The sequence below is a fragment of the Manis javanica genome, chromosome 3 (assembly GCF_040802235.1).
Source record: "Manis javanica isolate MJ-LG chromosome 3, MJ_LKY, whole genome shotgun sequence".
NCBI lineage: Eukaryota > Metazoa > Chordata > Mammalia > Pholidota > Manidae > Manis > Manis javanica.
The window spans coordinates 169,000,960-169,023,371 of NC_133158.1; the positions used below are offsets into that span (position 1 = coordinate 169,000,960).

The window sequence follows — 22,412 nt, forward strand, 5'->3', positions numbered from 1 at the left end:
ATTTGTTTAGAGGCATTTTATTTAGATAAGTAAAAACAATTAGATGTTCAGAAGCAGTATACAATGAAAGAAAACAAACCAGTTACTTTATCATGTATTCCCTCTTCTTTACAACTACAGCAAAAAAAAAAAAGCAAGCATTCTGCCTTAAGGTAAAAGTCAGAAAAATAGGCAAATATATTTTTCTTCATAATAACATAAACAGGTACAAGAGATCTAAGTGTAGTAAGAGAAATTGGATGTTGGCTTGCATATATTCATTAAAAAGACAACAGGCCATCACACTGTAAGAGAATAACTACACCTGCTTTCATCTGATACACTTCCATTTTCACTTCCAGGTAACACCAAGTTAGTTCCAGCACTGGAGCTACTTCATATTCCTCATTATTTACTGCTGTTTTCTTTAAGCAGAGAGTAACTCTGGAAGGCCGACACTTGTCTCTGCTTGCTTGTTTAAGTTCATAAGTTGTATACTATATGTGGCATATGCCTGATGATCAGGCCTTTACTTCGGGAGTTGAACTATAGATAGCATCTGAATTCTCTGAAGCAATTTCTTCTAGCTCTTCTTCCGCTGTCTCTGAAAAACTGATCTTCGGCTTTGCCAGTTCACCACTATCTTCTTCGGGAAGCACACATTTCCAAAGGCCATATGTTTTCCTACCACAGTTTGCCACAGTCTCAATGTTCCATCTTCAGAACCACTAGCATAGAGTTCTCCATCAGGACTAAATCTCACACAGTGAATAGGACCAAAGTGCCCTTTGTAGGATTCTAATTCCTCTCCACTATTATAACCATACTTATAAAGTTTAAAATCTTCACCACCTGCAACAAGAAATTCTTTCTCAGGATGAAGAGATGCAGAATTGATGGTTGCAGGGGCTTCAAAAGATTTAATTGCATCCAAACTTACTGCACTATGAAAAGCAATAAATAGATCGTCCATAAGTTATTACCAAGATCTCTCCCTCAGGAATATATTCCATACTGCTAACAGACATATTAAAATTTAAAGATTTCACTTCTGTCATAGTAGCATGATCCCAAAATCGAACAGTTTTATCATCAGCTGAAAGAATCTGTTTATCCTCACTGCACCATAGAGCCTTTTTAATACCAGAGGTGTGACTACTGATTTCCTTAGGTTTCGCCTCAGGTTTGTTCAAGTCATATATACGTAACAGTTTATCCTGTCCTCTGGTTAACAAGTAATTACTATCCTGCGTAAAATCCAGTCTTGACAATGTGTTTATGAGCCAGGGTCATCAACTCATCTCCTTAGACAGCATCCCACACTTTAGCTGTGAAGTCGGCAGCTGCTGTAGCTGCTTTGGTGGCATCCTTATTCAATGTTGCACCCCAAACAGCACCCTTATGGCCCCAAAATGTTCCAATTCAGTCTCCTGTATCCCCCTGGCGTAGCATAGGTTTACCATCTTTGCAAGCGCTGATTAAGAAATAGCTGTAAGGAGTGATGCCACTGAAAGCCAAATCCACCACAGGCCGCGTGTGACCCGAGCAGGTGAGCGGGGTCTGCCTCATCGCCATGGCGGCGGTGAATCGAGCGATCTTGCTAAGGAGCCGAGGGTCGTCTTGTCGTTTCTGTCCTCAGCTGCAGCGCCTCTGTCTCCTCGAGGCCTCCTCCCGACACTGGGCTGGGCCTAGAAACAGGAAAAGGAGGCCTACGCGGAGGCACAGAGGTCAGGATAAGGTTTAGGGATGGGTCAGGGAGTCTGCGACAGGCGACCAACCGCCGCCCAGGTTGGGAAAGGGAGGGAGGGAGGAAAGTAGGGGAGGGGAAGAAGCGGAGAAGCGGTGGCCATAACCTGCACCATGCACACGGGTCAAGGATGTGGTTTTTAAAAGCAGACACTTTAAACAAGTGCCACATGGGGCAAACAAGCCAGCAAGTAGTTTCTACCTTAGGCTAAAATAATCTTGTTTATGTCACTTGACCCAGAACTTTGCAGTCTCAGCCAGTACTTTTCTACATCTTAAGAAGATAAAAAATTATTTTCCATGGAAATTCATGATCTATAGGCAGGCAGTTGTTTTGTCCACATATACACATGTATGTGTCTTCTAAGAATTACATATCTGATCTTTAGACATACACAGAATGATGGTATGAGTTTTCTGTTTGCTGCTGTAACAAGTTAACACAAACTTGGTGGTTTAGGACAACAGGAATTTATTATCTTGCAATTCTATAAGTCAGAATGGTTGCCTTAAATCCTTTCAAAACCAAACAGTATATTGATCCTAAATAAACACACAAAATATGAAGACATACTGTATTTCACTTTTAGTCTCAGCTAGTTTCTCTCCATAGATAATGTCTGAATGGAGAACAAAAGGCAAACATTAATCAAGGCAAACTCTTGATTAATCTCCTGTTTTTTAAAAAAAATTTTATTAAGGTATTATTGATATACACTCTTATGAAGGTTTCACCTGAAAAAACAATGTGGTTACTACATTTACCCATATTATAAAGTCCCCACCCATACCCCAGTGCAGTCACTGTCCCTCAGTGTAGTAAGATGCCACAGATTCACTTTTTGCCTTCTCTGTGCTACACTGTTTTCCCCGTGATCCCCCACACCATGTGTACTAAACATAATACCCCTCAATCCCCTTCTCCCTCCCTCTCCACCCGCTCTCCCACAACCGTCCCCTTTGGTAACCACTAGTTCCTTCTTGGAGTCTCTGAGTCTGCTGCTATTTTGTTTCTTCAGTTTTGCTTCATTGTTATACTCCGCAAGTGAGGGAAATCATTTGGCACTTGTCTTTCTCCGTCTGGCTTATTTCACTGAGCATAATGTCCTCCAGCTCCATCCATGTAGTTGCAAATGGTAGGATTTGTTTCTTTCTTATGGCTTAATAGTATTCCATTGTGTATATGTACCACCTCTTTATCCATTCATCTACTGAGGGACACTTAGGTTGCTCCCATTTCTTGGCTATTGGAAAAAGTGCTGCGAAAAACATAGGGGTGCATATGTCTTTTTGAATCTAAGAAGTTGTATTTTTTGGGTAAATTCCAAGGAGTGGGATTCCCAGGTCAAACGGTATTTCTATTTTTAGTTTTTTGAGGAACCTCCATATTGTGTTCCACAATGGTTGAACTAGCTTCCATTCCCACCAGCAGTGTAGGAAGGTTCCCCTTTCTCCGCATCCTCACCAGCACTTGTTGTTCTTAGTCTTTTCAATGCTGGCCATCCTTCCTGGTGTGAGGTGATATCTCATTGTGGTTTTAATTTGCATTTCCCTGATGATTAGTGATGTGCAGCATCTTTTCATGTGTCTGTTGGCCATCTGAATTTCTTCTTTGGAGAACTGTCTCTTCATATCTTCTGCCCATTTGTTAACTGGGTTATTTGCTTTTTGGGTGTTGAGGCGTGTAAGTTCTTAATATATTTTGGATGTTAACCCCTTGTCAGATATGTCATTCACAAATATATTCTCCCATCCTGTAGGATGCCTTTTTGTTCTGTTGATGGTGTTCTTTGCTGTACAGAAACTTTTTAGTTTGACGTAGTCCTATGAGTTCATTTTTGCTTTTGTTTCCCTTGCTTGAGGCAATCTCCTGTTCTTTTACACTCTTTGCTTGGCCATATGAAACCATTTCTTCATTTACATTCAATGGGAAAACTTAAAAAACTTTGTTCATCTCACATAGGTGGCTATTCCTGTGATAATTATGGATCTATCCGTGCATAAAGTATTGGTGGCAGCAGTCATCCCATTTGCCTTTCAGCTCTGAGAGCTGAAGTTAATGAGTGACCCATTGAATTCAAGGCCCATTGTTGCATCCATACTAACTAGCCATTAAAAGTGATGCTACAGAATATTTAGTGACATGGAAAAATATTTACAATGTAGTGATAAATAAAATGGGGAAGTTATAAAATAAGGTATAGTGTTTGATACCATTTTTTGGGGAAAAAAATGTTGACAAATAGAAAAAGGCCTGGAAGAATCCACAATCTACTTATTGTAGTTTCTACAATAAAAATATATTGCTTTTGTAATAGGAATAAAAATTATTTTTTATTTAGAGATCTAATGGTAGTAAATACCTCCTGAGTCAGAACTTGTGTTGATTGAACCCAGGAAAGGCTGATGAGGAACTTCTGTGGACTTGGTGGTGGTGGGACTCACTTGACTAGGCCAAACTGTGAGGCTTACATTGGGAAGCAGGGACATAGCTACTAAGCTCACCCTGGTGATGCTTATCTAACACTCTTCCTAAGTGGTCAAGGATGGTTTAACTAAGAAAAAGAGGTACACATTACTTAAGAGATAACCCCAGTTATACCTGAGATCTTTAATATTAAAAGAAGTATGAGAGACCTAGCAGGGAAATAGAGCTAGAGGCAGAAAATCTAAATAAACAAATTCTCTTAAAGCCAAACTGCACACCCTGATGTTTGATTATTCTTGAAGTATTATTCATGACCTTTACGTATTTTTGTAGATAAGGCTCCCTGTTTGACTTACTGGCCATTTAAATCCATTTATTTACATTACTTTTGTTCTTAACAAAACTGCTTCATTAAAAAAACTTCATTAATTTAATAAACGTTTATTGAATATCCATCTCATGCCAAGCTGTGTTAGATGCTGCAAATATAAAAATTAATAGTGCCTAATTTAATACCCATGGGGTTAAAACCCTCACAGATCTAGTGGAAGAGAAAGACGAAAACCCAGCTGTGATTTAATGCAAAAAATTCTATGGGCCTAGGGAAGTTTTCAGAGGTGATATTTAATCTGAGCCTTAAAGAATGAGCAGGAATTTACCAGGTGAAAAAGGAGGAAGAGTATTCCATACAAGTGTATGTAAAAACTCAAGGACATGAAAAATAGTGACATATTCAAAGAGTTCCCTATAGTTTGGAATAGCCAGAATTTTTGTGCATGTGGAGGACAAGCAGAGGATGAGGCTGTGATAGTTAATACCATGTGTCAACTTGGCTGAAGATTATTCTGGATGTTTCCATGAGGGTATGTTTTGATGAGATTTACATTTAAATTGGTGGATTTGAGTAAAGCAGATTGCCCTCCATAGTGTGGGTAGGCCTCATAAAGTCAGTTGAAGGCTTTAATACAAAAGACTGACATACCCCGAGGAGAAGGAAATTCTGCCAGCAGACCAAGTGGACTTGAACTGCAACTCTACTCTGAGTCTCCAACTTGTTGTCCTATCCTGAATATTTTGGACTTGCCAGCTGCCACAATCACAAGCTAATTAATTCTTTAAAATAAGTCTCTTTGTGTATATGTATACATGTTACATCCCACGGATTCTGTTTCTCCGGAGAACCCTAACTAATACACAGGGTAAATGCAGAGAGTTCTTTCAAATGTTTTTGCAGTCTGAATTATCAAGGGAAGCAAGGCTTTTAGTTATCTAAGACTACCATTGATTGAGCAGTGATATTAAGAGATAAGAGGTAGATGACTGAGCCTATAAGATCCTATAGAGATGTTAGTTGTCTTAATATCATTCCCCATTCTTTTCCATGTCTCCCTCTTCTTGGTCTTCAAATCCATTCCATTCCATCCAACAAACATTTATTGAGTGCCAGTATGTGTCAGGCATTGTTAGTGACTGAGGATATAATGGTGAGAAAGTCTCCAGTCAGAAGTGTACCATCTGGTGGAAAGGCAGGATCTAAATGAATGAATGCAGTAGGCCACAGAGATGGGAGAGGCCAGAAAAGACTTTGCAAAGGAGGAAGTAACACTTGAGCAAACCACTGGAGCATAAATGTGAGCTTAACAGGTAGACAAGGGCAGAAATGGAGAGGAGCAGGTCATTCCAGGCAGAGTAATGTGAAAAGATAATTAAATTTATTAAGCATTTGCTTAGTACCAGATACTAAGTGTTTTGTGCATATTAGCTGACTTTAATATTCTATGCAATGAGATAATACTATTATAGGTTAAGTTGCCCAAGGTCACATATTTAATAAGTTATGTAGCTAGGGTTCAAATCTGGATTCAGTATTTACTTAAAAAAAAAATGTCCAGCCTTGTGCCACTCTCTATCTTCCTTAGTCATGCAGCACCTCATAGATTCATTAAATCTTATAGCAAGAAAGGCCCTTAGATAATCTAGTCAAGTGGTTCTTGCACAAGAAAATTATACATTAGGATTACTGGGGAGGTTTTAAAAATTAGCATTGTCCCTTCTCCCCCAACCGCACTGGAAGAACCACTACTTTTTTCCCCCTTTCCTTTCTCTTTTTTATATTTTTAAAAATTGTTGTAAAATATACATAACACAAACCCTACCATATTAACTATTTTTAGATACAATTCAGTGGCATTAATTATACCCGTTATGTTGTGCAACCATCACCACTATTTCCAAAAGGTTTTCATCACTCCAAACAGAAACTCCATAGTTTTTAAGTATAACTCTTGATTTTCCCTCCACTCCAGCCCCTGGTAACCCCAAATCTATTTTCTGATTTCATTAATTTCCCTAATAACTTTTATAAGTGGAATCATACAGTGTGTCCTTTTGTGTTTGTCTTATTTCAGTTAGCATACTGTCTTTAAGGTTCATTCATGTTGGACTATTCCTTCATTCAAATTCATTCGTTTTTATGGCTGAATAATATTTGATTGTATGGATATACCAGATTTTTTTTTTTTTTTTGAGAGGGCATCTCTCATATTTATTGATCAAATGGTTGTTAACAACAATAAAATTCAGTATATGGGGGACAACGCTCAATGTACAATCATTAATCCATCTCAACCCTAATTCTCGTCAGTCTCCAATCTTCTGAAGCATAACAAACAAGTTCTTACATGGTGAACGAATTCTTACGTAGTGAATTCTTACATGGTGAACCGTACAAGGGCATTCATCACAGAAACTTTCGGTTTTGATCATGCATTATGACCTATAAACAATCAGGTCAAATATGAATATTCGTTTGATTTTTGTACTTGATTTATATGTTGATCCCACATTTCTCCTGGTAGGTAGATGCAAGATAAAGGTAGAAAACATAGTTTAGTGCTGTAAGAAGGCAAATGTAGATGATCAGATGATCAGGTGTGTGCCTATGGACTAAGTATTAATCCAGGCTAGACAAGGGCAGCAAGACATCCACGGATGCAGAAGATTTCTCTCAAAGCAGGGGGGGTGAGGTTCTGAGCCTCACCTCTGTTGATCCCCAAATTCTCACCTGATGGCCCCCCTGCAACTGTGCCTGTCTTAGGTTGTTCCTCCCTTGAGGAATCTTACCCGTCTCTGGCTAACCAGTCATCTTCCGGGGCCATACAGGGAAATGTAAAGTTGGTAAGTGAGAGAGAAGCCATATTGTTTGCAAAGGTTAGCTTTTTACTTCTTTGCAGATTTATGCCCTGTGGCTTCTATGCCCAGCACTTGTCTCGAGGTATCTTTACCACCTGGAGGAATTATGATACTCGGTAAATTCGATATGAGGCACGAATTCTATTTAAGGGTTGTAATTAGGAAGGAAGAAGAAAAGCTATAGATGTAGCATATGAAGGAAACATGGGAGGATTGATTATTTCTTTGACATATCTTCTTGTATAGTACCTTAAGTATGTATAGGTTTTAAACTACTAATTTGCACACACATATTAACATAATAGGAATACGGTGACATAAACAAAGCAAATCTATAATTACCATCCATCTCCAGTGAAGCCAAGAAAACCATTTAGGCACCCTAGGCATTTGTGAAAAATTTTCTATGATATGATGGATATTGTCCAACTGTACTTGAACCATCAGACAAATTAAAGCAGCCCATTTCTGGGATCTGTTCACATCCCATATGTTCTTTTAACCATAGATAGTCTATAGTCATGAGATTTTGGAGTGCTACAACTTGCACCCCTCCCAACTCCTGGTTGAGTTCCAACAGTACAGATCCGGTCAAATTCGTTGTCTCACTGTATGCACATGCCAGCCTAGACATCTCCCTCCTCATTCCTATGGCAAGTCCAGGAGACAGTGGGCTGGATGCAGCCACAACCGCAGCATCGTCCGGATCCCTGTGGAGGCTTTTTGATGATCATCCCCCGGCACAAGTCCTCCAGAGAGTGCTGATGCCGGAAGCTCCTCCTCATATCGTATCTTAGTTCATTTTCTGGGTATCCAAGCTAGGCCTTGATCTTCTGCATAGAAACAAACAGACCCTTTGCCCACACTTTGACATGCTCTCTATACCACTGTGCAGAACTCACTGGAGGTCAGCACACAGTAACTGCTTTTTTTTTTTTTTTTTAATTAAGAGAAAGGAATATTATCAGAAAAGAGTACCTCCATAGCTGATCATCTGAAACCCTTTAAGTGATCAACATTAAGGATATTTAAAGCATGCGTTGATCTTTGATTTACCAATAGTTTTATCCTGTTAAGGAGTAATCCCCCTTTTCTTTCTTTCTTTCTTTTTTTTTTTTTTTTAATTTTTAATCTACACTTACATGAAGAATACTATGTTTACTATGCTCTCCCCTATATCAGGTCCCCCCTAACAACCACATTACGGTTACTGTCCATCAGCTTAGCAAAATGTGGTAGAGTCACTACCTGTCCTCTCTGTGTCGTGCAGCCCACCCTCCCCTTTCTCCCTCCCCCCCATGCATGCTAATCTTAATACCCCCCTGCTTCTCCCCCCCCCCCCTATCCCTCCCTGCCCACCCATCCTCCCCAGTTCCTTTCCCTTTGGTACCTGTTAGTCCATTTTTGGGTTCTGTAATTCCACTGCTGTTTTGTTCCTTCAGTTTTTCCTTTGTTCCTATACTCCTCAGATGAGTGAAATAATTTGGTATTTCTCTTTCTCTGCTTGGCTTATTTCGCTGAGCATAATACTCTCCAGTTCCATCCATGTTGCTGCAAATGGTTGGATTTTTCCACTTCTTATGGCTGAGTAGTATTCCATTGTGTATATGTACCACATCTTCTTTATCCATTCATCTACCGATGGACATTTAGGTTGCTTCCAATTCTTGGCTATTGTAAATAGTGCTGCGATAAACATAGGAGTGCATCTGTCTTTCTCAAACTTGATTGCTGCGTTCTTAGGGTAAATTCCTAGGAGTGGAATTCCTGGGTCAAATGGTAGGTCTGTTTTGAGCATTTTGATGCACCTCCATACTGCTTTCCACAATGGTTGAACTAATTTACATTCCCACCAGCAGTGTAGGAGGGTTCCCCTTTCTCCACAGCCTCACCAACATTTGTTGTTGTTTGTCTTTTGGATGGCAGCTATCCTTACTGGTGTGAGGTGATACCTCATTGTAGTTTTAATTTGCATTTCTCTGATTATTAGCGATGTGGAGCATCTTTTCATGTGTCTCTTGGCCATCTGTATTTCTTTTTTGGAGAACTGTCTGTTCAGTTCCTCTGCCCATTTTTTAATTGGGTTATTTGTTTTCTGTTTGTTGAGGCGTGTGAGCTCTTTATATATTCTGGACGTCAAGCCTTTATCGGATCTGTCATTTTCAAATATATTCTCCCATACTGTAGGGTTTCTTTTTGTTCTATTGATGGTGTCTTTCGCTGTACAGAAGCTTTTCAGCTTAATGTAGTCCCACTTGCTCATTTTTGCTGTTGTTTTCCTTGCCCGGGGAGATATGTTCAAGAAGAGATCACTCATGTTTATGTCTAAGAGGTTTTTGCCTATGTTTTTTTCCAAGAGTTTAATGGTTTCATGACTTACATTCAGGTCTTTGATCCATTTTGAGTTTACCTTTGTATATGGGGTGAGACAATGGTCCAGTTTCATTCTCCTACATGTAGCTGTCCAGTTTTGCCAGCACCATCTGTTGAAGAGACTGTCATTTTGCCATTGTATGTCCATGGCTCCTTTATCAAATATTAATTGACCATATATGTTTGGGTTAATTTCTGGGGTCTCTAATCTGTTCCACTGGTCTGTGGCTCTGTTCTTGTGCCAGTACCAAATTGTCTTGATTACTATGGCTTTGTAGTAGAGCTTGAAGTTGGGGAGTGAGATCCCCCCTACTTTATTCTTCTTTTTCAGGATTGCTTTGGTTATTCGGGGTCTTTGGTGTTTCCATATGAATTTTTGAATTATTTGTTCCAATTCATTGAAGAATGTTGCTGGTAATTTGAGAGGGATTGCATCAAATCTGTATATTGCTTTGGGCAGGATGGCCATTTTGACGATATTAATTCTTCCTAGCCATGAGCATGGGATGAGTTTCCATTTATTAGTGTCCCCTTTAATTTCTCTTATGAGTGACTTGTAGTTTTCAGAGTATAAGTCTTTCACTTCTTTGGTTAGGTTTATTCCTAGGTATTTTATTCTTTTTGATGCAATGGTGAATGGAATTGTTTTCCTGATTTCTCTTTCTATTGATTCATTGTTAGTGTATAGGAAAGCTACAGATTTCTGTGTGTTAATTTTGTATCCTGCAACTTTGCTGTATTCCGATATCAGTTCTAGTAGTTTTGGAGTGGAGTCTTTAGGGTTTTTTATGTACAGTATCATATCATCTGCAAATAGTGAGAGTTTAACTTCTTCTTTACCAATCTGGATTCCTTGTATTTCTTTGTTTTGTCTGATTGCCGTGGCTAGGACCTCCAGTACTATGTTAAATAACAGTGGGGAAAGTGGGCATCCCTGTCTGGTTCCCAATCTCAGAGGAAATGCTTTCAGCTTCTCGCTGTTCAGTATAATGCTGGCTGTGGGTTTATCATATATGGCCTTTATTATGTTGAGGTACTTGCCCTCTATTCCCATTTTGCTGAGAGTTTTTATCATGAATGGATGTTGAATTTTGTCAAATGCTTTTTCAGCATCTATGGAGATGATCATGTGGTTTTTGTCTTTCTTTTTGTTGATGTGGTGGATGATGTTGATGGATTTTCGAATGTTGTACCATCCTTGCATCCCTGGGATGAACCCCACTTGGTCATGGTGTATGATCCTTTTGATATACTGTTGAATTCTGTTTGCTAATATTTTATTGAGTATTTTTACATCTACATTCATCAGGGATATTGGTCTGTAATTTTCTTTTTTGGAGGGGTCGTTGCCTGGTTTTGGTATTAGGGTGATGTTGGCCTCATAGAATGAGTTTGGGAGTATTCCCTCTTCTTCTATTTTGTGGAACACTTTAAGGAGAATGGGTATTATGTCTTCTCTGTGTGTCTGATAAAATTCCGAGGTAAATCCGCCTGGCCCCGGGGTTTTGTTCTTGGGTAGTTTTTTGATTACCCTTTCAATTTCTTTGCTTGTAATTGGTTTGTTTAACTTTTGTGTTTCTTCCTTGGTCAGTCTTGGGAGGTTGTATTTTTCTAGGAAGTTGTCCATTTCTTCTAGGTTTACCAGCTTGTTGGCATATAGGTTTTCATAGTAGTCTTTAATAATTCTTTGTATTTCTGTGGAGTCTGTCGTGATTTTTCCATTCTCATTTCTGATTATGTTGATTTGTGTTGACTCTCTTTTTCTCTTAATAAGTTGGGCTAGAGGCTTATCTATTTTGTTTATTTTCTCAAAGAACCAGCTCTTGGTTTCGTTGATTTTTGCTATTGTTTTATTCTTCTCAATTTTGTTTATTTCTTCTCTGATCTTTATTATGTCCCTCCTTCTGCTGACTTTAGGCCTCATTTGTTCTTCTTTTTCCAGTTTTAATAATTGTGATGTTAGACTATTCATTTGGGATTGTTCTTCCTTCTTCAAGTGTGCCTGGATTGCTATATACTTTCCTCTTAAGACTGCTTTCGCTGCATCCCACAGAAGTTGGGGCTTAGTGTTGTTGTTGTCATTTGTTTCTATATATTCCTTGATCTCTATTTTGATTTGTTCATTGATCCATTGATTATTTAGTAGCATGTTGTTGAGCCTCCATGTGTTTGTGAGCCTTTTTGTTTTCTTTGTAGAATTTATTTCTACTTTCATACCTTTGTGGTCTGAAAAATTGGTTGGTAGAATTTCAATATTTTGGAATTTACTGAGGCTCTTTTTGTGAGCTAGTATGTGGTCTATTCTGGAGAATGTTCCATGTGCACTTGAGAAGAATGTATATCCTGTTGCTTTTGGATGTAGAGTTCTATAGATGTCTATTAGGTCCATCTGTTCTAGTGTGTTGTTCAGTGCCTGTGTGTCTTTACTTATTTTCTGCCCGGTGGATCTATCCTTTGGGGTGAGTGGTGTGTTGAAGTCTCCTACAATGAATGCATTGCAGTCTATTTCCCTCTTTAGTTCTGTTAGTATTTGCTTCACATATGCTGGTGCTCCTGTATTGGGTGCATATATATTTAGAATGGTTATATCCTCTTGTTGGACTGAGCCCTTTATCATTATGTAGTATCCTTCTTTATCTCTTGTTACTTTCTTTGTTTTGAAGTCTATTTTGTCTGATATTAGTACTGCAACCCCTGCTTTCTTCTCACTGTTGTTTGCCTGAAATATGTTTTTCCATCCCTTGACTTTTAGTATATGCTTATCTTTGGGTTTAAGGTGAGTTTCTTGTAAGCAGCATATAGATGGGTCTTGCTTTTTTATCCATTCTATTACTCTATGTCTTTTGATTGGTACATTAAGTCCATTTACATTTAGGGTGACTATTGAGATATGTACTTATTGCCATTGCAGGCTTTAGATTCATGGTTACCAAAGGTTCAAGGTTAGCTTCTTTAGTATCTTACTGCCTAACTTAGCTCGCTTACTGAGCTGTTATATACACTGTCTGGAGATTCTTTTCTTCTCTCCCTTCTTATTCCTCCTCCTCCATTCTTCATATGTTGTGTGTTTTGTTCTGTGCTCTTTTTAGGGGTGCTCCCTTCTAGAGCAGTCCCTGTAGGATGCCCTGTAGAGGTGGTTTGTGGGAAGCAAATTCCCTCAGCTTTTGCTTGTCTGGGAATTGTTTAATCCCGCCATCATATTTAAATGATAGTCGTGCTGGATACAGTATCCTTGGTTCAAGGCCCTTCTGTTTCATTGCATTAAGTATATCATGCCATTCTCTTCTGGCCTGTAGGGTTTCTGTCGAGAAGTCTGATGTTAGCCTGATAGGTTTTCCTTTATAGGTGACCTTTTTCTCTCTAGCTGCCTTTAAAACTCTTTTCTTGTCTTTGATCCTTGCCATTTTAATTACTATGTGTCTTGGTGTTGTCCTCCTTGGATCCTTTCTGTTGGGAGTTCTGTGTAATTCCATGGTCTGTTCGATTATTTCCTCCCCCAGTTTGGGGAAGTTTTCAGCAATTATTTCTTGAAAGAGACTTTCTATCCCTTTTCCTCTTTCTTCCTCTTCTGGTATCCCTATAATACGAATATTATTCCTTTTGTATTGGTCACATATTTCTCTTAGTGTTGTTTCATTCCCGGAGATCCTTTTATCTCTCTCTATGTCAGCTTCTATACGTTCCTGTTCTCTGGCTTCTATTCCTTCAATGGCCTCTTGCATCTTATCCATTCTGCTTATAAATCCTTCCAGGGATTGTTTCACTTCTGTAATCTCCTTCCTGACATCTGTGATCTCCTTCCGGACTTCATCCCACTGCTCTTGCATTTTTCTCTGCATCTCATCCCACTGCTCTTGCATTTTTCTCTGCATCTCATCCCATTGCTCTTGCATTTTTCTCTGCATCTCTGTCAGCATGTTCATGATTTTTATTTTGAATTCTTTTTCAGGAGGACTAGTTAGGTCTGCTCCCTCTCAGGTTTTGTCTCTGTGATCTTTGTCTGCCTGTAGTTTTGCCTTTTCATGGTGATAGAGATAGTTTGCAGAGCTGGTACGAGTGACTGCTGGAAGAGCTTCCCTTCTTGTTGGTTTGTGGCCTTTTCCTGGGAGAATAGCGACCTCTAGTGGCTTGTGCTGGGCAGCTGTGTGCAGACAGGGCTTCTGCTTCCTGCCCAGTTGATTTGGGGTTTATCTCCGCTGTTGCTGTGGGCTTGGCCTGGCTGGGGCTGTTCCTCCAAAATGGTGGAGCCCCGTTGGAGGGGGAGCGGCCGGGAGGCTATTTATCTCCCTAAGGGGCCTCTTTGCTCCCTGCTGCCCAGGGGGTTAGAGTGCCCAGAGATCCCCAGATTCCCTGCCTGTGGTCTAAGTGACCTGTCCTGCCCCTTTAAGACTTCCAAAAAGCACTCTCCAAACCAAAACAACAATAGCAACAATGAGAGAGGGAACAGAAAGGAAAAAAAAAAGGAAAAAACACGCGATTTTTTTTTTTTTTTTTTTTCCTCAGGTGCCGGTCCCAGGCACCCGCTCACTGGTCCTGCTGCCCTGTCTCCCTAGCACCAGGGTCCCTGTCCTTTCAAGGCTTCCAAAAAGCACCCACCCACCGGTCCCGCAGGGAAGGAATGCTTGATATTCTTTGTCCTCAGGCACTGGTCCCAGGCACCCGCTCACCAGTCCCGCCACCCTGCCTCCCTAGCACCGGGGTCCCTGTCCCTTTAAGGCTTTCAAAAAGCACTCGCCAAAAAGAGAGAAAAAAAGGGGAAAAACACGCGATTTCCTCCGTCCTCAGGTGCTGGTCTCTGGCACCCGCCCACCGGTCCCACAGGGAAAAACGCACAATATTCGTTGTCCTCAGGCTCCGGTCCCAGGCACCCGCTCACCAGTCCCACCGCCCTGCCTCCCTAGCACCGGGATCCCTGTCCCTTTTAGGCTTCCAAAAAGCACTCGCAAAAAAGAGAAAAAAAAAAGGGGAAAAACGCGCGATTTCCTCTGTCCTCAAGTGCCGGTCTCAGGCACCCGCCCCCTGGTCCTGCAGGGAAAAACGTGGGATATTCTTTGTCCTCAGGCACTGGTCCCAGGCACCCGCTGACCAGTCCCGCCACCCTGCCTCCCTAGCACCGGGGTCCCTGTCCCTTTAAGGCTTCCAAAAAGTGCTCGCCAAAAAAAGAAAAAAAAAGGGGAAAAACGCGCAATTTCCTCCGTCTTCAGGCGCTGGTCTCAGGCAACCGCCCACCGGTCCCGCAGGGAGAAACGCGGGATATTCTTTGTCCTCAGGTGCCGGTCCCAGGCACCTGCTCACCGGTCCCGCCACCCTGCCTCCCTAGCAACGGGGGCCCGTCCCTTTAAGGCTTCCAAACAGCACTCGCCAAAAAAAATACCGCACCAGTTTCTTTCCGCCCGCCGGGAGCCGGGGGGAGGGGCGCTCGGGTCCCGCTGGGCTGGGGCTTGTATCTTACCCCCTTCACAAGGCGCTGGGTTCTTGCAGGTGTGGATGTGGTCTGGATGTTGTCCTGTGTCCTGTGGTCTCTATTTTAGGAAGATTTTTCTTTGGTATATTTTCATAGCTCTATGTGTTTTTGGGAGGAGATTTCCACTGCTCTACTCACGCTGCCATCCTGGCTCCGCCTGGATATACCAGATTTTAAAAATCCACTCAGAATCACACACTGAAGGAACTGCTACTGTCGAAAACAAAGTCATACACAAAGAGAATAAAGTTACAAAAGCAGGCAGATGCTAAGTACAGGTGGCACAGGGAAAAGACCCAGAGGAGTGAAAATGTGTGCAATTTATGTGGATGGCAAGAGGCTAGGTTTTAGGGTGGGAGTCTCAAGAGCAGGGTGGTCATGTGATTAAGGCTGTTTTATTTTCCACAAACATATTTTGTCATCATCACTCCTATTACCTATCACAGAACTTACAAGTTTATGAAAAAAAACGTAATTTCTTTTATTCTGACAGCAGAATTTGATTCTGAAAGTGATAAGGCTTAGTAATTTAAGGCAATGAGGTATCATTTTTTCTGAGATCATTTGTATCAATAAGTGGAAGCTACTTCTGGGCTAGAATGTCAGACAGTGATCTCTGTAGGGAATAGGAGTAAAATTGAAAAGGGAAAGAGGAAGAGAATTGGGAAGGGTACAGAGTGAGAGAAGAACAGAGAGAATAGAATAATTTGGGGTAATGTGTGACAAAGTTCCAGAGAAATATTTGGAACAAATTCTTTTCAACAATAGAACCTACTGATGTGCTCCACATGGCCTACCAGGTGCCCTTCACAGAATGTGTTCAATTATATCTACATAACTAGTTTCTAGAGTGAATACCTTCCTTTACCCTTAAGTTCTTTCAGCTCAAAGTGAGGTAGGCTATTAGCTTTCTCCAAGTTTTTAGTTTTCCACCTTCCAAAACCTCCTAAGGTTTCACTTCCTCTCAAAGTTGAGTTAACCCATGTTTAGTGCTTAGCACACTGTCTGTACAAATGTAAATATCAGTATGTCTGGTTATTGATGGTATTGCTATTAATGACTTCTTCCATCTTTTCTTATGTTTTCACTGGACTTTAGAGCCATTAGTTTTGCCTATTTAAATTCTATTTGTTTCCTCATTCTTGTTTTTATTCTAGTTATGATTGTTTCCATTGGAGTTCTGAAAATGTTGCTATGATCTCTGGGTAAATCAAGGTCTACTTTGTCTTCTAAGTCTCTTTCTGATAGTCCATTGCAAGAATGCTTTAAGTGTTAAGAGGAAAATGATTATGTGCCTTATTTTGTTTGTCAAGCATTATCTGAAGAAATATGAGTGATAATTTTATTTCACTTTCTGCCATTACATATGGTTATCTGTCCTGTATAACACATCTAATTCAAAATAATTGTCCAGATTGCTCTCAAATTTCTTTTTATATTTTTACAGAGATAACATTCATTAGTTTATCATAGGAGACTACTAGACTGTATATCTCTTTTGTTATTTTTCCTTGTGACTTTGCCTGTGGTGGGTTTCTATATATCTATTTTATTGAAGTCTTGTACAATTAATTTTTCCTGCAGTCCCTTTTTAAATCTGCGTAAATCTGTTCAGGTTCATGATTTGATTATAGGATTGGTTCATTTTGATCATTTGCCACTTCCATACAATGTGAATATTATCACACCTCCTAAGGGTAAACATTTAATTTTCTCATGATAAATTCCCCAAGTCCTAAGTGTGCCTGATGTAAGAAAGGGCATTTCTACTTTGTTACTTCACACTTATTATTCTTGTCTCTCAAACTCTACTTTCATTAGTTCATTTAAGACTTAATTTTCTACTTCAAGAGGCAGGAGCTGAGAAGCACATTCTTTTTCCTTTATATCAGTGGACCTTTACACAAAGATACAGGCTCAAAGACTGTTGACAAAGCACAAGCAAACTTAAATGCTGCTTCTAGTCTGTCGTGAGTTGCAGTAGGGAAGGGAGAGAAGAATCTCTTTACAAGAAGGGGTGTTAAAGGTTACACAAGGCAGGGTTCAGCATGAGTATGGGTAGAATCATGCTGACAACCTTTGGAGCCTCAGAATATGGGCCCCTTTTCATCAGTTTAGAGGGAGGAATAGCTTCTCTCAGCACGTCTCAAAAGGTTCATTTAACAGCACAGATCCTATGCATGTCTTGATGACTCATGATAGCCTATAAAGATCTTTCCATGTCAATAAGGATCTGCATTGTCATTTTAAATGATGCATAGTATAGTATTCCACTGTATGAAGGGTCATTGTAGTAAGCCACAATGAACTCTCCTATTCATATATTTTTTTCCACATTTTTTGTATGCTCTTTTTCTTAAATAACAGATAAACATTTTATTTTAGTTTGTAATTTAATTTTTTGAACAATATGATTCAAAAATAAAAATAAAAGAAGTCTACAATACAAAGGTTTCCTTCCATTCTTTTTCCTTGTCCCACCCCAATGATTATTAGTTTCCCTTGTATCTTTCCATACTTTCTTGATATTATACAAGCCAATATAAATATATACTCTTTTTTCCTTTTTTTTTTTTTTTTTTTTTTTTTGTTTTTTGTTTTTTTTTTTGAGAGGGCATCTCTCATATTTATTGATCAAATGGTTGTTAACAACAATAAAATTCAGTATAGGGGGGTCAATGCTCAATGTACAATCATTAATCCATCTCAAGCCTAATTCTCGTCAGTCTCCAATCTTCTGAAGCATAACGAACAAGTTCTTACATGGTGAACGAATTCTTACAGAGTGAATAAATTCTTACATGGTGAACAGTACAAGGGTATTCATCACAGAAACTTTCGGTTTTGATCATGCAATATGACCTATAAACCATCAGGTCAAATATGAATATTCATTTGATTTTTGTACTTGATTTATATGTTGATCCCACATTTCTCCTATTATTATTATTATTTTTATTTTTAATAAAATGCTGAAGTGGTAGGTAGATGCAAGATAAAGGTAGAAAACATAGTTTAGTGCTGTAAGAAGGCAAATGTAGATGATCAGATGATCAGGTGTGTGCCTATGGACTAAGTATTAATCCAGGCTAGACAAGGGCAGCAAGACATCCACGGATGCAGAAGATTTCTCTCAAAGCAGGGGGGGTGAGGTTCTGAGCCTCACCTCTGTTGATCCCCAAATTCTCACCTGATGGCCCCCCTGCGACTGTGCCTGTCTTAGGTTGTTCCTCCCTTGAGGAATCTTACCCGTCTCTGGCTAACCAGTCATCTTCCGGGGCCATACAGGGAAATGTAAAGTTGGTAAGTGAGAGAGAAGCCATATTGTTTGCAAAGGTTAGCTTTTTACTTCTTTGCAGATTTATGCCCTGTGGCTTCTATGCCCAGCACTTGTCTCGAGGTATCTTTACCACCTGGAGGAATTATGATACTCGGTAAATTCGATATGAGGCACGAATTCTATTTAAGGTTTGTAATTAGGAAGGAAGAAGAAAAGCTATAGATGTAGCATATGAAGGAAACTTGGGAGGATTGATTATTTCTTTGACATATCTTCTTGTATAGTACCTTAAGTATGTATAGGTTTTAAACTACTAACTAATTTGCACACACATATTAACATAATAGGAATACGGTGACATAAACAAAGCAAATCTATAATTACCAGCCATCTCCAGTAAAGCCAAGAAAACCATTTAGGCACCCTAGGCATTTGTGAAAATTTATCTATGATATGATGGATATTTTCCAACTGTACTTGAACCATCAGACAAATTAAAGCAGCCCATTTCTGGGATCTGTTCACATCCCATATGTTCTTTTAACCATAGATAGTCTATAGTCATGAGATTTTGGGGTGCTACAACTTGCACCCCTCCCAACACCTGGTTGAGTTCCAACAGTACAGATCCAGTCAAATTCGTTGTCTCACTGTATGCACATGCCAGCCTAGACATCTCCCTCCTCCTTCTTATGGCAAGTCCAGGAACGGTGGGCTGGATGCAGCCACAACCGCAGCATCGTCCGGATCCCTGTGGAGGCTTTTTGATGATCATCCCCCGGCACGAGTCCTCCAGAGAGTGCTGATGCCGGAAGCTCCTCCTCATATCGTATCTTAGTTCATTTTCTGGGTATCCAAGCTAGGCCTTGATCTTCTGCGTAGAAACAAACAGACCCTTTGCCCACACTTTGACATGCCCTCTATACCACTGTGCAGAACTCATTGGAGGTCAGCACACAGTAACTGCTTTTTTTTTTTTAATTAAGAGAAAGGAATATTATCAGAAAAGAGTACCTCCATAGCTGATCATCTGACACCCTTTAAGTGATCAACATTAAGGATATTTAAAGCATGCGTTGATCTTTGATTTACCAATAGTTTTATCCTGTTAAGGAGTAATCCCCCTTTTCTTTCTTTCTTTCTTTTTTTTTAAAAAATTTTTAATCTACACTTACCTGAAGAATACTATGTTTACTATGCTCTCCCCTATATCAGGTCCCCCCTAACAACCACATTACGGTTACTGTCCATCAGCTTAGCAAAATGTGGTAGAGTCACTACTTGTCCTCTCTGTGTTGTGCAGCCCACCCTCCCCTTTCTCCCTCCCCCCCATGCATGCTAATCTTAATACCCCCCTTCTTCTTCCCCCCCCTTATCCCTCCCTGCCCACCCATTCTCCCCAGTTCCTTTCCCTTTGGTACCTGTTAGTCCATTTTTGGGTTCTGTAATTCTGCTGCTGTTTTGTTCCTTCAGTTTTTCCTTTGTTCCTATACTCCTCAGATGAGTGAAATCATTTGGTATTTCTCTTTCTCCGCTTGGCTTATTTCACTGAGCATAATACTCTCCAGCTCCATCCATGTTGCTGCAAATGGTTGGATTTTTCCACTTCTTATGGCTGAGTAGTATTCCATTGTGTATATGTACCACATCTTCTTTATCCATTCATCTACAGATGGACATTTAGGTTGCTTCCAATTCTTGGCTATTGTAAATAGTGCTGCGATAAACATAGGAGTGCATCTATCTTTCTCAAACTTGATTGCTGCGTTCTTAGGGTAAATTCCTAGGAGTGGAATTCCTGGGTCAAATGGTAGGTCTGTTTTGAGCATTTTGATGCACCTCCATACTGCTTTCCACAATGGTTGAACTAATTTACATTCCCACCAGCAGTGTAGGAGGGTTCCCCTTTCTCCACAGCCTCGCCAACATTTGTTGTTGTTTGTCTTTTGGATGGCAGCTATCCTTACTGGTGTGAGGTGATACCTCATTGTAGTTTTAATTTGCATTTCTCTGATAATTAGCGATGTGGAGCATCTTTTCATGTGTCTCTTGGCCATCTGTATTTCTTTTTTGGAGAACTGTCTGTTCAGTTCCTCTGCCCATTTTTTAATTGGGTTATTTGTTTTTTGTTTGTTGAGGCGTGTGAGCTCTTTATATATTCTGGACGTCAAGCCTTTATCAGATCTGTCATTTTCAAATATATTCTCCCATACTGTAGGGTTCCTTTTTGTTCTATTGATGGTGTCTTTCGCTGTACAGAAGCTTTTCAGCTTAATGTAGTCCCACTTGCTCATTTTTGCTGTTGTTTTCCTTGCCCGGGGAGATATGTTCAAGAAGAGATCACTCATGTTTATGTCTAAGAGGTTTTTGCCTATGTTTTTTTCCAAGAGTTTAATGGTTTCGTGACTTACATTCAGGTCTTTGATCCATTTTGAGTTTACCTTTGTATATGGGGTGAGACAATGGTCCAGTTTCATTCTCCTACATGTAGCTGTCCAGTTTTGCCAGCACCATCTGTTGAAGAGACTGTCATTTTGCCATTGTATGTCCATGGCTCCTTTATCAAATATTAATTGACCATATATGTTTGGGTTAATTTCTGGGGTCTCTAATCTGTTCCACTGGTCTGTGGCTCTGTTCTTGTGCCAGTACCAAACTGTCTCGACTACTATGGCTTTGTAGTAGAGCTCGAAGTTGGGGAGCGAGATCCCCCCCACCTCATTCTTCTTTTTCAGGATTGCTTTGGCTATTCGGGGTCTTTGGTGTTTCCATATGAATTTTTGAATTATTTGTTCCAATTCATTGAAGAATGTTGCTGGTAATTTGAGAGGGATTGCATCAAATTTGTATATTGCTTTCGGCAGGATGGTCATTTTGACGATATTAATTCTTCCTAGCCATGAGCATGGGATGAGTTTCCATTTATTAGTGTCCCCTTTAATTTCTCTTAAGAGTGACTTGTAGTTTTCAGAGTATAAGTCTTTCACTTCCTTGGTTAGGTTTATTCCTAGGTATTTTATTCTTTTTGATGCAATGGTGAATGGAATTGTTTTCCTGATTTCTCTTTCTATTGATTCGTTGTTAGTGTATAGGAAAGCTACAGATTTCTGTGTGTTGATTTTGTATCCTGCAACTTTGCTGTATTCCGATATCAGTTCTAGTAGTTTTGGAGTGGAGTCTTTAGGGTTTTTTATGTACAGTATCATATCATCTGCAAATAGTGACAGTTTAACTTCTTCTTTACCAATCTGGATTCCTTGTATTTCTTTGTTTTGTCTGATTGCCGTGGCCAGGACCTCCAGTACTATGTTAAATAACAGTGGGGAGAGTGGGCATCCCTGTCCGGTTCCCGATCTCAGTGGAAATGCTTTCAGCTTCTCGCTGTTCAGTATAATGCTGGCTGTGGGTTTATCACATATGGCCCTTATTATGCTGAGGCACCTGCCCTCTATTCCCATTTTGCTGAGAGTTTTTATCATGAATGGATGTTGAATTTTGTCAAATGCTTTTTCAGCATCTATGGAGATGATCATGTGGTTTTTGTCTTTCTTTTTGTTGATGTGGTGGATGATGTTGATGGACTTTCGAATGTTGTACCATCCTTGCATCCCTGGGATGAACCCCACTTGGTCATGGTGTATGATCCTTTTGATATACTGTTGAATTCTGTTTGCTAATATTTTATTGAGTATTTTTGCATCTACGTTCATCAGGGATATTGGTCTGTAATTTTCTTTTTTGGTGGGGTCTTTTCCTGGTTTTGGTATTAGGGTGATGTTGGCTTCATAGAATGAGTTTGGGAGTATTCCCTCTTCTTCTATTTTGTGGAACACTTTAAGGAGAATGGGTATTATGTCTTCTCTGTGTGTCTGATAAAATTCCGAGGTAAATCCGTCCGGCCCCGGGGTTTTGTTCTTGGGTAGTTTTTTGATTACTGTTTCAATTTCTTT

At 39.9% G+C, this 22,412-nt stretch overlaps 2 protein-coding genes and 1 pseudogene across 5 annotated transcripts in view; 2 read left to right on the forward strand and 1 right to left on the reverse strand.

The window, feature by feature from the left end:
* The window catches only part of SLC35G2 (solute carrier family 35 member G2), a 52,912-nt gene that overhangs the window by 20,100 nt on the left and 10,400 nt on the right, over positions 1-22,412 (forward strand). The gene's annotated exons all lie outside the window — the stretch shown is intronic.
* Positions 1-22,412, forward strand: part of NCK1 (NCK adaptor protein 1) — a 167,028-nt gene that overhangs the window by 20,085 nt on the left and 124,531 nt on the right. The window lies entirely within an intron of this gene.
* The window catches only part of LOC108386406 (serine-threonine kinase receptor-associated protein pseudogene), a 34,917-nt pseudogene continuing 12,632 nt past the window's right edge, over positions 128-22,412 (reverse strand).